A 15,005-nucleotide genomic window follows, 5' to 3' on the forward strand; every position below is an offset into this window, starting at 1 on the left:
TGAATAGGTACTACAGTCCTAATTCAAAAGTTAAAACACTATAAAAAGTTATACTGTGAAAAGTCTCACCACCCCCTTCTTTCACCAGAAATACTTTCTACATGTTATCTGCGTATCCTTCAGATTCTTTATGCAAATAATAGCAAATGTGAATATATATTCAAATTTTCACCCTTTTCTTATAGAAATATCTGCATATTCTACACATTCTCTGCATCTTGCTTTTTTCTCCTAACAGTCCTATTCTTGAGATCTTTCTCAAGGTAGAGTTAGAGAGCTTCCTCACTCTATTTCATAACTACATAGGTATCCTGAAGTATATTTAATCCATCCCCTACTAATGAACATTTGGGCCTTTTCATTCAGAGGCTTTCCCCAAGACATCCTGCTGTTCTGAAAGGTTTGAATGACTTAGTTTCTTGTTTTCACTTAAGCATTAAAATTAGACAGAAAAAAGAACAGTATAAGTTATGTAATTTTTTTTTTTATCTTTGAGAACATGCTGGATCCACGAAATAAAGCATTTAAATGTAAGAGAGGTTGTTTTAATAGAAGAACTTGACACTGAAATCCTATAAACACTCATTTTGGGGGGTTGCCAGAAAAGAGATGTGGTGTACCACCTTGTGGGGTCAGAGGTACTGAACAGTGGCTATACACAGTCACACGTTTCTCCAGGGCTTTAATCTGGGCAACAGCCCCAGAGAGAAATGTTACAATTCAAGCAGAAAGAGAAAAGGAGAGACACACACACAGAGGTACAGGCACAGAGATGGAAGAAATAAATGGGGAAATAATGAATTAAATGAGGGGCTCTAGTTTTCTCAGCTCCTTTTTATGAAATGTCATGGAGGCAACCCCTCTGTTCTAGCTCCCATATACTACCTTCAGTCTTGTCTATTTTTAAAAAATATTAATATATTCATGCTTTACTAGGGCTGCTTTAATGACTATACAGAATCACTAATTGTCTATCAGGATGGAAAAAGCATCAAGAACTAATTTCTACCTCTATGCTGTGAAGACTAATTCCCGACATGGCCTTTGGCAATAGCTCAGAATAAAACTGCCAGCACCATCCCATACAGTGGCTACATGGAAATTCTCTCTGGAAGATGTCACCAAGCCTAACAGTTTGTAGAAAAGGCATCAGAATTTTCAAGAAAATAAAATATTTCTAAAGAAAAATATTTTTGTTATTTCCAAATATAAACATTGACTTCAACCGCTAACCATCAATTTACTGGTAGATATTCTATTGGAAGAAACTCACGAATGAGCACAAAGAGATGTGAACAAAGACAGCTACTGTAACATTATTTGTAACAAAGATTACATACAATCTAAATATTTACCAACAAGAGATGAATACATATATAATAATACAGCCGAATATAGAATATTATACAGCTCTAAAAAATGAAGTTGACAAGCATGCACTGTCATAGAAAACTCTCCAAGGTATGCTGTTACAAGAAAGGAGGTAATTACAGATTAAGTTGATCCTGCTTTTAAAAAGCACAAAACCAAACTACCTGTTATTCAAGGTGTATGTGTGTAAATGCACAGAAAAAGGTTGCACCAAGCAGATTTAGTTAGTAAAAGGATACTTTTATTTTAGCTACTAATTTATTTATTTATTTATTTTTAATTATTAAATTTGTAATAGAGATGGGGTCTTGATATGTTGTCTGCTGGTCTTGAACTCCTGGGCTCTGGTGATCCTCCCACTTTGGCCTCCCAAAGTGCTAAGATTAAAGGCATGAGCCACCATGCCTACTCCTTGTTTATTTTTTTTAATTGAGAATATATTCACATCTTATCCTACAAGCTTTAAAAAACGAACAATGAAAACTTCTATTAGGGTTGCCTTAATATACAAGACTTATTTTTTTTAAAGTATACTGGAACCTGCTAAATAAAAAAAAAAAAAAAGAAAAAAGAAAAAACCAAGCCTCATTTTCTCCATAATTACACTAGGTATTCTTGAAATCTTCTTTCTTATTCTTGAAATCTAATACAAGTAAAAGTCGTTTCTCATCCTCACTGCCATAGAACTATTAATGTATGTGGCAAACACTTCATAGTGCAAAAGTAGGAAAACTCTGCCCAATGCTAACCGAATGCATCTAAAACAATGGCATTTCCCTGTAATAGTTCAAGTCAAGACTACACGTAAGTTCAGTAACTGGGAATGTCCTGCTTTGTTAAGCCAGACACTTGGAGGAATAATCTCTTAAAAGCTAGACTGTCGCACCTCTGATCTCAGATCAGGATGGAAAGGAAGAAAAGGAACTGAGAGCTACAAAGAGAAATGGAGATCACTACGGTAGAACCAACTAACCTGGAGTTCAGCCTGTCATTTGGGAGACTATCCTGAGGGATTATCTTTTGGGCTCATGAGCAATTAGGATCTCTGAGATCTGCTGACTCCCGTGGCATCATCTGGATGGCATGCCTTCTCATCAGGGTACCCAGGAGGCCTGTCCCCTCCTTCCCCGGGAGGGACTTTGGCATGTCCTTCAGAACGCAGCTCATACATAATCCCTGCTGAGCTTTCCAGAATGTCTCCAGAAAGAACCGTTTCCTCTGCACTTGTCAGCTTTTCTGGTAGCTCACTCTTTGCCATAATTACTTATCTGCTAGTGCTGTGTCCCCTCAACCCCCGCGGTGATTTCGTCAAGGACAGGTTCCTTGTTTACTATTCCACTGTCTAGCACGGGGTCTCATACACAGGGGCTGAGAAGGGCACTTCTGCTGCTGGCTGCAGTCTGTTCATGATGAAGACCCTCCTGACCCCACCCAGGAAAACAAATTGTCTATTTTTTCTTTGCCACGTAGTCAACAGGAGAGGGAAGGAGGTGTTCGTTTCTCTCCTTCCTTTAGACAAGAAAGGAAAGTATTTGGCTCAGTCTCAAATTAGAATATGGATCTTTCTCCCTGAAACTGTGCCCTGCTTTAAAAAAACCAAACACACAGTAACTTAGTAAAGGGATTGGTAATAGGAAAATAATTCTTTGTCCCTTAAAATAATAATTTCACAGTTCCAATATGTTAAATATGAAACCAAGCTTCTCTAATTACAGGTAAAAGGCATTTTTCATCCTCACTCACAGAGCCACAGAACTATTACAGCCGTCTCCCAGCTGGTCCCTCCATCTTTGGCCTGCACCTCCCCCTCTCCCATCCACTCCTCACCTGGCTGCCAGTCACTTTTTCCACACACGGAGAGGGCTACTCCTGCCTTCCTTGACTCCCTGCTGCTGCCTCCTCCCCATCTCTATCTTTAAACACTCCTGCCACACCAAGCCCTTCCACCTGCAGTTCACAGGTGTGCCAGAATGAGCCTTCAACTCCCTCAGCTCACCTTCAAACAGAAGTAAAAAGAGCAGCAGGAACATGTCTTTATTTCACCTTCATTTTAACTGGAAGCAGAATAAGACCCGAAGTCAAGCAAAGGGTGCTCTTTAATACAAATATATAGGCTCTTTCCTTGTGGCTTTCAGATTCAGGAACTTAGAACTTCCCACTCTGAAATTCAAGTAAACTAAGTGTGTGGGAAAGGGCCACCTACCAGGAAACGAGTAATGCAGCCCTGGAGCCATCCTGCTTTGCTGGGGAACTGGCTACCTTCACAGATTCTGGACTCTGGTCAATTGATTATAGCACACATGTGTGGACTATCAAACTGTAAAGAACTACAGAATAAAATATATGTAATCCCAGCTCATCTAACTAATTTATAGTTGACGGGTTCCAAGGACTTTCAACATATAAATGCCTCAGCATACATGTTATAATATATTTATAATACATTATCTTTGGCTGTAGATACCCAGAGGTAACAGAAGGTTCCAACTGAGTGAATTTCAGATAAGCTAGATGTCCATTGTTATGAATTTCAAGGGCCTGGCAGAAATTATTTAGTTACGGTAGAATTTGTTGCTTAAAGTAAGCAGGCAATCAGCTGGGGAAATAAAATCATATTTAACTGTTGAGGAACCTCGTGAAACTGAAGAACCATTTCATCTGTATTATTAAAAAAAAAAGTTGGGAGGCTGAGGCAGATGGATCACTTGAGGTCAGGAGTTCGAGACCAGCCTGGCCAACATGGTGAAACCCTATCTCTATCAAAAACATAAAAATTAGCCGGGCATGGTGGATGGTGTGCACCTATTATCCCAGTTACTCAGGAGGCTGAAGCAGGAGAATCACTTGAACCTGGGAGGCAGAAGCTGCAGTGAGCCGAGACTGAGCCACTGCACTCCAGCCTGGGGGACAAGAGAGAAACTGTCTCAAAAAAAAAAAAAAAAAAAAGAAAGAAAGAAAAAAAGTAAAACACCTGCTTTGGTGTGAGGAGGATAATGCCACAGTTTTCAGGCATATGGTCAATTAGCCACAAGTCTATCAGCTACCTTGAGAACTCTAACCCAAGCCTTGGCTATGCTGTGGGTCTGACTAGAGAACAAATTAACATGAATTGTGAGAACCCAGCTTGCAGGATTCCAGCTTCCATTGGAGAATTAGGCCAACTAGGAACTGGAGGATTCCCAGGTAACTTTTGGGCAAGAGAGGCAACATAGATGGCCTGGTGAGAGTGTCCTTTGGGGCTCCATGCAGGATTCTACCCAAATAGGTCCCATCTGTTTCCACAGCATTTCTGAGCTCCATCAGATGATAAAAGGGATTTCCTTATGTGCATTAGCTGTAAAGAGAGGCAGGTATGCTAACCAAACCCGAGCCGGGACAGAAACCACCAGCGCTCCCAGCCCTCCTCCCCTTTAGCGCTGCAGTCAGATTCCAGTCTATTGCACGCGCTCATTAGTGTGTGTTTCCTATTCCTCATTAGTTTGAAAGTTCCCCTAAACACTTCTGGTCATTCTGTGCAAGGGACATCCTGTGCTAAACTGAACTAGGACCTAGGGCTGCTCAAGGAAGCAAATAAATCACCAGTGATAGCCAAGTCCAATCCTCTACCCAACTGTCTTTCTTTTTTTTGAGACACAGTCTTGCTCTGTCACCCATGCTGCAGTGCAGTGGCATGATCTCAGCTCACTGCAGCCTTGACCTCCCCGGCCCAAGTGACCCTCCCACCTCAGCTTCCTGAGCAGCTGGGGCTACAGGCCCAAGCCACCATGCCCAGCTGTTTTTTGTAGTTTTTGTATAGATGGGGTTTCGCCATATTGCCCAGGCTGGTTTTGAATTCCTGGGCTCAAGCAATCAGCCCACCCTGTCCTCCCAAAGTGCTGGGATTATAGGCATGAGCCACCACGCCCAGCCCAACTGTCTCTTAAAGTTCTCTCTTTCTCTCAAACCCAGACACCACACGGGAGGATCACAGAGACTGATCAAGAGTCAATGAAAAAAATTGTTTAGTCACTTTCTTTGTTGCAAAATGACTAAGAACAATTGCCTCTGCCTCTATGGAATCCAAAATAAAATAAATGCATTAGGAAACGAAATGTGTTCAACATAAATAAACTGTTGAAAATGAACAAAATGAACAAAAAGCAGTTTGGGGTATTTTTTAAGAGAAAAAACAAATGATAAGCACAAATCCCTATGAATATTAGTAGTGTTATGAGCCAAATCATAAGAGGATTAAATTAAATACTGTGGTGACCTGCTGCAAAGGGCTCCCCCGCAAGACGCAGTCTTGCTCTGTTGCCCAGGCTAGAGTGCAGTGGTGCGATCTTGGCTCACTTCAACCTCCGCTTCCCAGGTTCAAGCGATTTTCCTGCCTCAGCCTCCTGAGTAGCTGGGACTACAGGTGCACACCACCACACCTGGCTAATTTTTGTATTTTTAGTAGAGACGGGGTTTCACCATGTTGACCAGAATGGTCTCGATCTCCTGACCTCATGATCTGCCTGCCTCAGCCTCCCAAAGTGCTGGGATTACAGGCATGAGCCACTGTGCCCAGCCCTGCAAAGGGTTTTGAACCAGGAGAACTGCAGTTATGAACCCAGTAACTTCCTGGCTCTATAAACTCATGTTCACAAAACCATAAGCCCCAGAACAGCCCTCATAACTCATGCTTCCTGGGCAATTCAGAGACAGAAACTCATGGAAGTTCACTGCTTGAATGAAACAGGAAAAAAAAAAAAAAAAAATCACTTAATATGATGTGTCTTGGTCCATTTGGACTACTATAACAAAACTCCATAGACTGAGGTTATAAACAGAAATTTATTTCTCACAGTTCTGGAAGCTGGGAAGTCCAAGATCAAGGCACCAGCAGATTTGCTGTCTGCTGAGGGTCTGTTCCTCATAGAAGGCACTGTCTAGCTGTGTCTCTGGATGGAGGAAGGACTGGATATCTCTCTGGGGTCTATTTTATAGAGGTACTAATCCCCTTCATGAGGGTTCCACCTTATGATCTAATCAACTCTCCAAGGCCCTTAAATACCACCACCTTGGGGGTAAGGATTTCAACGTAAGAATTTGGGGGAGACACAAACTTTTAGACCACAGCAAGAAGCAACAGTCTGAGACTAATTCATTTATCTCCCCACAGCCCTCTCAGAGCCTACTAGCTCACAAAAAGACATGACTAACACAATTCTAGATTTCTCTTTTGAGGAAGCCATCAAAGATTCTTAGTTGTTTCCTGTTGAAAGGAGTGGAGCCGGACGTCGTGGCTCACACTTGTAATCCCAGCATTTTGGGAGGCCAAGGTGGGTGGATGGCTTGAGTCCAGGAGTTTGGCACCATCCTGGGCAACATGGCAAGACCTCATCTCTACAAAAAGAGATGGTGGATAATTCCATAATACTATTCATTTTTTAATTATTCGCCAGGCGTGGTGGCACATGCCTGTAGTCCTAGCTACTTGAGCCTGGGAGGTCAAGGCTGCTGAAAGCTGTGACTGTGCCACTGCACTCAAGCCTGGGCAACCGAGTACCGAGTGAGACCCTCTCTCTCTAGCAAAAATAAAGAAGTGGAAGGAGAAAAGTCAGTGAGTCAATGGATCATTAGATGATGTTTAGATGTCTGTGAGAAGACTGGTTGGATGGTTACTCTTGGACAAGATGGTGAAGGAATTCCTCTATTGGGTTAGAGTAGAACTTGCTTGAAATGACCATTATGTTTCATTCCACCTTCAGGATTCTATAAATCTTTTGAACAGAATTGTAACAGGAAGGTTAAAACCATTTCCCATTAAAAAGAAATTAGCATGCTTGTTTATAAATTGAAACCATCACCCACTGTTCTAGTGAAATAGATTATCAGATTTCTCAGAGATTTCTTTTTTTTTTTGAGACAAGGTCTCACTCCAGTCACCCAGGCTGGAGCGCAATGGCATGATCTTGGCTTACTGCAGCCTCAGTGTCCTGGGCTCTGGTGATTCTTCCACCTCAGCCTCCCGAGTAGCTGGGATGACAGGAGAGCACCACCACGCCTGGCTAAATTTTTATATTTTTATTAGAGACAGGGTTTCTCCATGTTGCCTAGGCTGGTCTCAAACTCTTGGGCTCATGAGAGCCACCTGCCTCAGTCTCCCAAAATGCTGAGATTACAGGCATAAGCCACTGTGCCCAGAGATTCAATATTTTAGTTCTTTAAAAAGGACATCACTTAGTCAGATGTGGTGGCACGCGCCTGTAATCCCAGTTACTCGAGAGGCTGAGGCAGAAGAATTGCTTGAACCCAGGAGGTGGAGGCTGCGGTGAGCCAAGATCGCGTCACTGCACTCCAGCCTGGGCAACAAGAGCGAAACTCCGTCTCAAAAAAAAAAAAAAAAAAAAAGACATCACTATCTAAAATTCTGCTTTTTTAAATTTATATTCAGTGTTTAACGAAGCGGCTTTTTTTTTTTTTTTTTTTTTTTTTTTTTGAGACGGAGTCTCACTGTCACCCAGGCTAGAGTGCAGTGGCACGATCTTGGCTAATCACAACTTCCTGCCTCCCAGGTTCAAGCTATTTTCCTGCCTCAGCCTCCTGAGTAGCTGGGACTACAGGGCGCCCACTTCCATGCCCGGCTAATTTTTGTATATTTAGTAGAGACGGGGTTTCACCATGTTGGCCAGGATGTTCTCGAACTCCTGACTTTGTGATCCACCCTCCTTGGCCTCCCAAAGTGCTGGGATTACAGGCATGAGCCACCAAAGAGCCTACTTTTACTGGAACAGTGGTGAATAGCTCAACTATGTGAACTGAAGGAAGACTAAAAATCTATATAATTATTCCAAGAAACATGATAGTTTTTTGGGAGGAGGGGGTCAAGGACCTTATTCGGAAATCAAACAAAAACAAAAACCCTAACACAAAAAAATTGTGATTATCCTTATCGAGGTTTGTGTACAATTCCCTACGATAATACCATCTCTCCCTCCCACCATCCCTCTCCTCAACTCATTCTGTGCAATGTAGAGAAAGAAACACAGTTTTAGCTCAAGTTTTACTAGAACTTCTCCATGGGCTTCGCTGAACACTATCTTTTCTCTGTTTCTGAATTTATTTTATTTGATGAAGTCTAATGTTTCTGAGGTAAACCCAAAACATTCTTCACGGCATGTTTAGCATGAAGGTTTTCCAAAATCACCATTACTACTGACATTCATGGATGCTAAGTATCTCATTTAAGCCTTACCCTTTTGAACTAGGTGTTGTTATTCCCATTTTTCAGAGAAATACACTGAGGAGCTGATGAGTTCCTTGTCTGAGTCTCACAGTTAGGGATCACGGTTAGGGAGTGATATTTTTGACTTGTGGTCTCTATACATTTGAAGTTTTGCTCTTCAAATGTCACTGGATTATTAATTCACCAAAAATAAAATTTACATTTCAGGCATGTATTTTAGTTCAATGAATTTTGGTCAAGATGTCCCCCTCCACCAGCAAATGTTAAGAAAACGTGCCTTCGGAAGGATGTCCAGCTTTTCCTTCTCAGCATCAACCGCACCGTAGAGTCACTGACCAAAAACATCTCCAGGAAGGGTTATTTTGGAAACTTCACTGTGGTAGCTCACTCTTTGCTCCTCAAAAGGATTTACTTAAATATAAATGCCCTTTAGAGAGGGTGATAAAGGTATTAACTGTAAACTCCTTCACGGATTAGCCGACTTCTGGTTAATGGTCAGGCTCCCCTGGCACACGGCGGGGTGCAGCACATACATGGAAAGGCCTGAGGGTGGAATGGTGACGCAAGAAATACCTGCTTATCCCTGGCCCCAACCAGGGCGGTGCCCAGCCTCATGGGGCCAGATCAAGTTTGAGAACCTTCCTCAAAGCATGGATTGCTCTACAGGGAAGGGCGGAATAAATCCCAGATGGCTAGACAAAGTCCTCAGAAGAGCAATAACATTCATGTGTGCTTGAGCACAAACATGCATTTGGATTCAGGAAGGTGAGACTTTGAGACGTAAGGCTGAGTTTTTATGAGCCAAACATCTGCATGCCTGCTTTCAGTTTTTCAAGGTCTAAACAGAGTAAAAACCAAAAGCGTTTTCTTTAATGTTTTAATTCTGCTGTGATGAAGATTCCAGTTAACGAAACCAAATTGTGTTTCTAGAGAAGTGATTAGTCACCCTTACATGGTCCTCAACTCATTATCTGTAATTAAGACTAACTAGGGTAAAAACAAATATTTACACAATCATTTGAGCTCAGATAAATAACATGTACAAACATGATACAACACAAGTTATAATCTAAGTCTATAAATGTTTGCTTTGTGTGGCACATGGTAAATACAAAACCATCTTTGTAAAGGCCAAGAGGGTCACATGCCCAATCACCAACTGTGCCATCCTTTCAGCATCTTGTCAATTAGTTTCCAAAAAATTGTTCTCTTTAGTTCTCCAAACAGCACTTGAATCTGTCCCTTTCCTTCCTCCCCTACTACCTGTGTCTTTTTTTTCCTTCCTCTTCAGCCCAAGCAGTGTCTGGAGCACAGCATGCGCGCAGCAATCAGCAAGCTCCCCAGGGGCATTTGCTGCTGGGCGCTGGCTTCTTTTTCCTGGCCCACTCCATCCCACATTCTGTCTTTCGACTGTAAGAGGAACACATGCTTACTAAAGACACTGGTCTTCAAACAAGCCAAATTCTTTCATTTCCAGTTTATGAGTGTTAAAGTGACAGCAGTTGACTTCTGAAAAGAAGAAACTATTCCCACCAGTTATAATAGATGTTGATCTTATTCATTATCGTTATGGTGATGAAGGAAAATTAAATTCATCTGTAATATAGCCCTAAATCTACCAACAGAGCAGGAAAGACAGGAGAGGGCTGGCCAAATCACGTGCTCCTCCCTCAAAGAGGAACTCCTTCCTCTTGCCATGTAAATCAAACGTATCTCCCATTTCACACAAGAGAGCACCATCTCACCTAGCTGAGGGTCAGGTGGAATGAACAATCCAAACCCCCTCTACCCAAATGTTTCGACTGGAGGTTAATAGATATTTCACCTAGATTCTGGAGAATGGGATGATCTCTAAGATTAAACTAAAAGCTTTTCCAAATTCATTCAATAAATGTTTACTGAGGACCCATTATAGGCTGAGCACTTATGTTACGTGTTGGGGTACAGTAGTGAACAGAACAAAAATAGGACAATATCGATCTCAGCAATTCTGAGAACCTAATTTCAATAAAGCAATAAAATTAGAGTTGGTTACTCAATCCAACTCCTTGCCTTTTCCTAAGCTCATATTTTTAGATTTTTTTTTTTTTTTTTTTTGCTGAAAGTGAACCTAATATCTCTAAATGCCTATTTCTGCACAGTACCTTTATAATGTAATAGCAGCTAGGAAATGGTATCATAGAGTCACTGTTTCCACAGACTGTGGGAAAGTTAAAGATGGGGTAGGTATTGTGTGCATAACAGCATGGGACACCTCCATTGCCCCAGAAGGGTGTCAGAACAGTTTTTCCCAACACCCAGAGTCTGCCCCTTGGCCCCTGAAGTTTCCTCTGTTACAGGAAGGGATACGCTGGAGAAAGTAAAAAAAAGACCGGCTGGGAGCAACGGCTCACGCCTGTATTCCCAGCACTTCGGGAGGCCAAGGTGGGCGGATCACTTGAGATCAGGAGTTCGAGACCAGCCTGACCAATATGGTGAAACCCCGTCTCTACTAAAAATACAAAAATTAGCTGGGCATGGTGGGGGGCGCCTGTAGTCCCAGCTACTTGGGAGGCTGAGGCACAAGAATCCTTTGAACCCAGGAGGCGGAGGTTGCAGTGAGCCAAGATCGCGCCACTCTACTCTAGCCTGGGCAATAGAGCCAGACTCAGTCTCAAAAAAAAAAAAAAAAAAAAAAAGAACAAAACAAAACAAAAAACTTCGAGTGATTCTGGGTACTTCCTCCAGAGGGGAGGAGGAAAAGGAAATTTTTTATCAACAAGGTGAGGGTAGCCAGAAAAATAGCTTCTTACATAATACCAAGAAAAAAAATAAAACCATTTCATAGGATACAATGAAAAACAAATCAGTGAACATCATCATAAAATGCTGAAGAATATCATTAGCTCTCAAACCTAATGTCACATGATTTGAATACAATAAAAACTACTTTTTAAAACCTTGAATAGCCAACTTTAAAAACAGACGAACAAACTAGGGAAAGAGAGCATATAAACTGTTCTTATTATTAAAAGAACTTAACATCTTATCAAGGATTCATCTGAAGATCCCTTTAAATCAGTTCCGTAAAGGGGGAAAATTAGGGCAGAGATAACTTTAAATATGCAAATTTGATTTATAACCAATTTTGGGAGACTAGACTTTTGCACAAATAATTTTTCCAGTGGTGCTGATAGAAATCCAAGATTTCTGACCTGTATCTTTCCTGAACTATGCAAATCCTATTCCTATCCCTGCACATCCACAGCTTCTAGGCTAATGACATGGGCACAGCAGTCTCTCAGTAAACCTGATGAATGAATGAACATGACAGGGTTAACATCTCTGGTGCTTAAACACAGAATTCCTTCCAGTGGCTGATTTACACTATCTTCCGAGTTCTCTGTCCTACAAAGACAATGAACAGCATCTGTCTCAGTTGGTTCTTGAGTTTTCATCGCTTCCTCTCAAGACAGCACCATTAGCTGAGCAGGCTCCAGCAGGACCCGCCAGCAGAGAGGTGCACATGGGAGTCAATACCTGACGTGAATAACGGTGAATGACCTACCTGGCTCAGCAGGTGGCCACAGGCAGTTCCGCTACCACAGCTTCAAATTCCTTTTCCTACCTCTTTTTCCTTCCCTGGACGCAGCCCAGGAGTGCCTCCTACTTTCAGGACCTTTCCTTGCTTAGAGCCTTGTCCTTAGCAGCATGATGGAGAGAAAGAAGAGGGTTGAGTAGGTGCTCTCTCCTTTGGTGTTCACAGGGTCCCAGTCACCATGGTAGATAAGCTCCTACCCTCTCTTCTCACTTGCCTTTCATCAAGCCCCAGGATTATGAGAAAGGACTCCACAAACTGCAAACTCTACAAACACCAAACTCCCCTTTCCCAGCTTTGGTCCTGATGTGCTCAGGAGAGTTGGTGCCTGGGTTTCCTATGAAATGTGAATGAATCTGGCAACTAATTAGAAGGCATGACCTGGAGCCAGCATTGAATCAGGAGAGAAACTACTAAAGTTATACAGAGTCACCTGTAGATTCAGCTAAAGACCTAGTCCAGGGTGGTTTCAGAAGCTGAGAAGTGCAACTGTCAAACCAACAGATTATGCTTCTTTTTTATTTAATAGCACCCTGATTACCATATTTACTAAGAATACCTTTTTTCCTTGGTGTGAAATGTAAAATTTGCAATAATCAATCATAAATACTTATGAAAATACAAACATTTTTATTTACTAGTATCTATAAGCAAAGAAAAAGCCTTGATTTCCTAGGGAACAATGACGTAAGAAAAAATACAAATTTTAAATATATTCCCTAGATTTTCTAACTCCATAATTCTCCCTACTCCTAACAAAACATTTTATTGTTACCAAAGGCTGCCATTATTCCAACACAACAGAGAAGCAGAGTGAGAGATATGCCAAGTGGAAACTGGAGATAAGAATTTGAATCCCAGCTCTACCACAGACAAGTTGTCAGACAGATGCTGAGTTAGTCATTCAACCTCTCTAATGCCTCAGCCATGAGACAGAGAAGATTCTTTCTAAATCTATGATTTACCTCATTTTGACAGCAAAACAGAACTGTTGCAAGGAGAAGGTAAGGAGCAGAAAGAAGAGGTATCCCACATGGACCTTAGGCTACAAATAGATGCTGAATTTTGGAAAAAAAAAAAATAATCTCAACAAATCTTGAATTTTGTTTGGGTCACAATTTTTAACATCCCAATAAATAAGTTAGGTGACAAACTCCACTGTATTTTATAATTGGATGGCTTACAAATAAAAAACAATGGGTTTGTGACTCTACTTGTGTCATGACCCTACAGCCTCCATTTACCCATTTCTTCCCTCTCCTAAAACAGGAAGCTTTACGCCTACACTTTCATTACTGCCAGGATACTCCTGTACAACATCTGGTGTCCAGATTTTGAAAGTATAGGGTTATTTCATGAAATTTACTGTGAACAGAATAGAGGGTGTTGCATAGCCTGCCCTACAGATATATATATAGATATATAGATATATATATCTATATATGTGTGTGTGTGTGTGTGTGTAAGAGACATATACGTGTGTGTGTGTGTGTGTGTGTGTCTTGGTGTAATACTGTGAATGAGAAGACCAGAACTGCACCCAAGGAACTGTACCACTGTCATAAACCACCAGGTCAAAGTTCACATTTCCACTGCATAGAAACAGAACTCTGGCCCATAATTCAGATGTTGGTTAATTAGTAATATAGTGATACTCCACTTGTTACTGCGACTTTGATCTAAATAGCTCTGTAAAGCCCATTATCACATTTTTAAAATAATATGCTTTAGCAGCAGGTGAGGAAAACTTAAGGCATGGCACATTTATTGGAAAAGTGGCAGTGGGCGGCTTGGTTTAATGGCAACACCACTAGATAACTGTCTAAGGCCCTTTCCAGATCCAATGGTCAAGGTAACAGGTAAGTAAGACAGACTCCAAAGGCAGGGGTTTGAGGGGAGTAGGGAGTGCTGGTGAGACATCAGAATGAAAAGTGTTTATTTCACATGGAGCTCTTTCTCGTTATTTTTAACACTGCGATTCTGTGGATCTCAGCAAATCTGAACAGCTATGTCTACCACTCAACTGGTATATTTGAAATAAATTTATATTTTAGAAGTAAGTACTACATATTCTTTTTCATTTTCTTTTGAGACGGAGTCTTGCTCTGTTGCCCAGGCTGGCGTGCAGTGGCGCAATCTCAGCTCACTGAAACCTCCACCTTCTGGGTTCAAGTGATTCTCCTGCCTCAGCCTCCTGAGTAGCTGAGATTACAGACACCCACCACCACATCTGGCTAATTTTTGTGTTTGTAGTAGAGATAGGGTTTCACCATGTTGGCCAGGCTGGTCTTGAACTCTTGACCTCAGGCGATCCACCCATCTTGGCCTCCCAAAGTGCTGGGATTACAGGCATGAGCCACCACGCCCAGCCCAAGTACTATATATTCTTTGCACAAAAATCAAAACGTACCAAAGAATAGAGTAGAAAAATTCTTCTACATCTATCCTTCAGTCCTCCGGGTCCCATTACCCGTTTTTTAAAAATCCTTCCCGAGTAGTCTACACATAAGCATATATGCATACATTCCTTTCTTTTTTTACCCAAACACAAACATTAATGCTCTGTATATGCATTTTTTCACTTAGTATAGGGTAGTATTATTCTTTTTGACAGCTGTATAATATTCAGTTTTATGAATATACCATAATTAAACTGGTCTTCTAGTGATGGACACAAGATGTTTCTAATCTTTTGCTGTTTCCAAAAAGTAAGTGAGTGCTGCAATGAATATCCATCTATCATCTAGCTAGCCATCCATCCATCCATCCATCCATCCATCCATCCATCCATCCATCCATCCATCCATCCATCTCACTTTGCACATGTGAGCATATCTTGGAAGA

General features: G+C 41.5%; 1 protein-coding gene across 8 annotated transcripts in view; it reads right to left on the bottom strand.

The window, feature by feature from the left end:
* The window catches only part of IGF2BP2 (insulin like growth factor 2 mRNA binding protein 2), a 177,812-nt gene that overhangs the window by 52,389 nt on the left and 110,418 nt on the right, over positions 1-15,005 (bottom strand).

The sequence above is a fragment of the Pongo abelii genome, chromosome 2, assembly GCF_028885655.2.
Source record: "Pongo abelii isolate AG06213 chromosome 2, NHGRI_mPonAbe1-v2.0_pri, whole genome shotgun sequence".
Classification (NCBI taxonomy): domain Eukaryota; kingdom Metazoa; phylum Chordata; class Mammalia; order Primates; family Hominidae; genus Pongo; species Pongo abelii.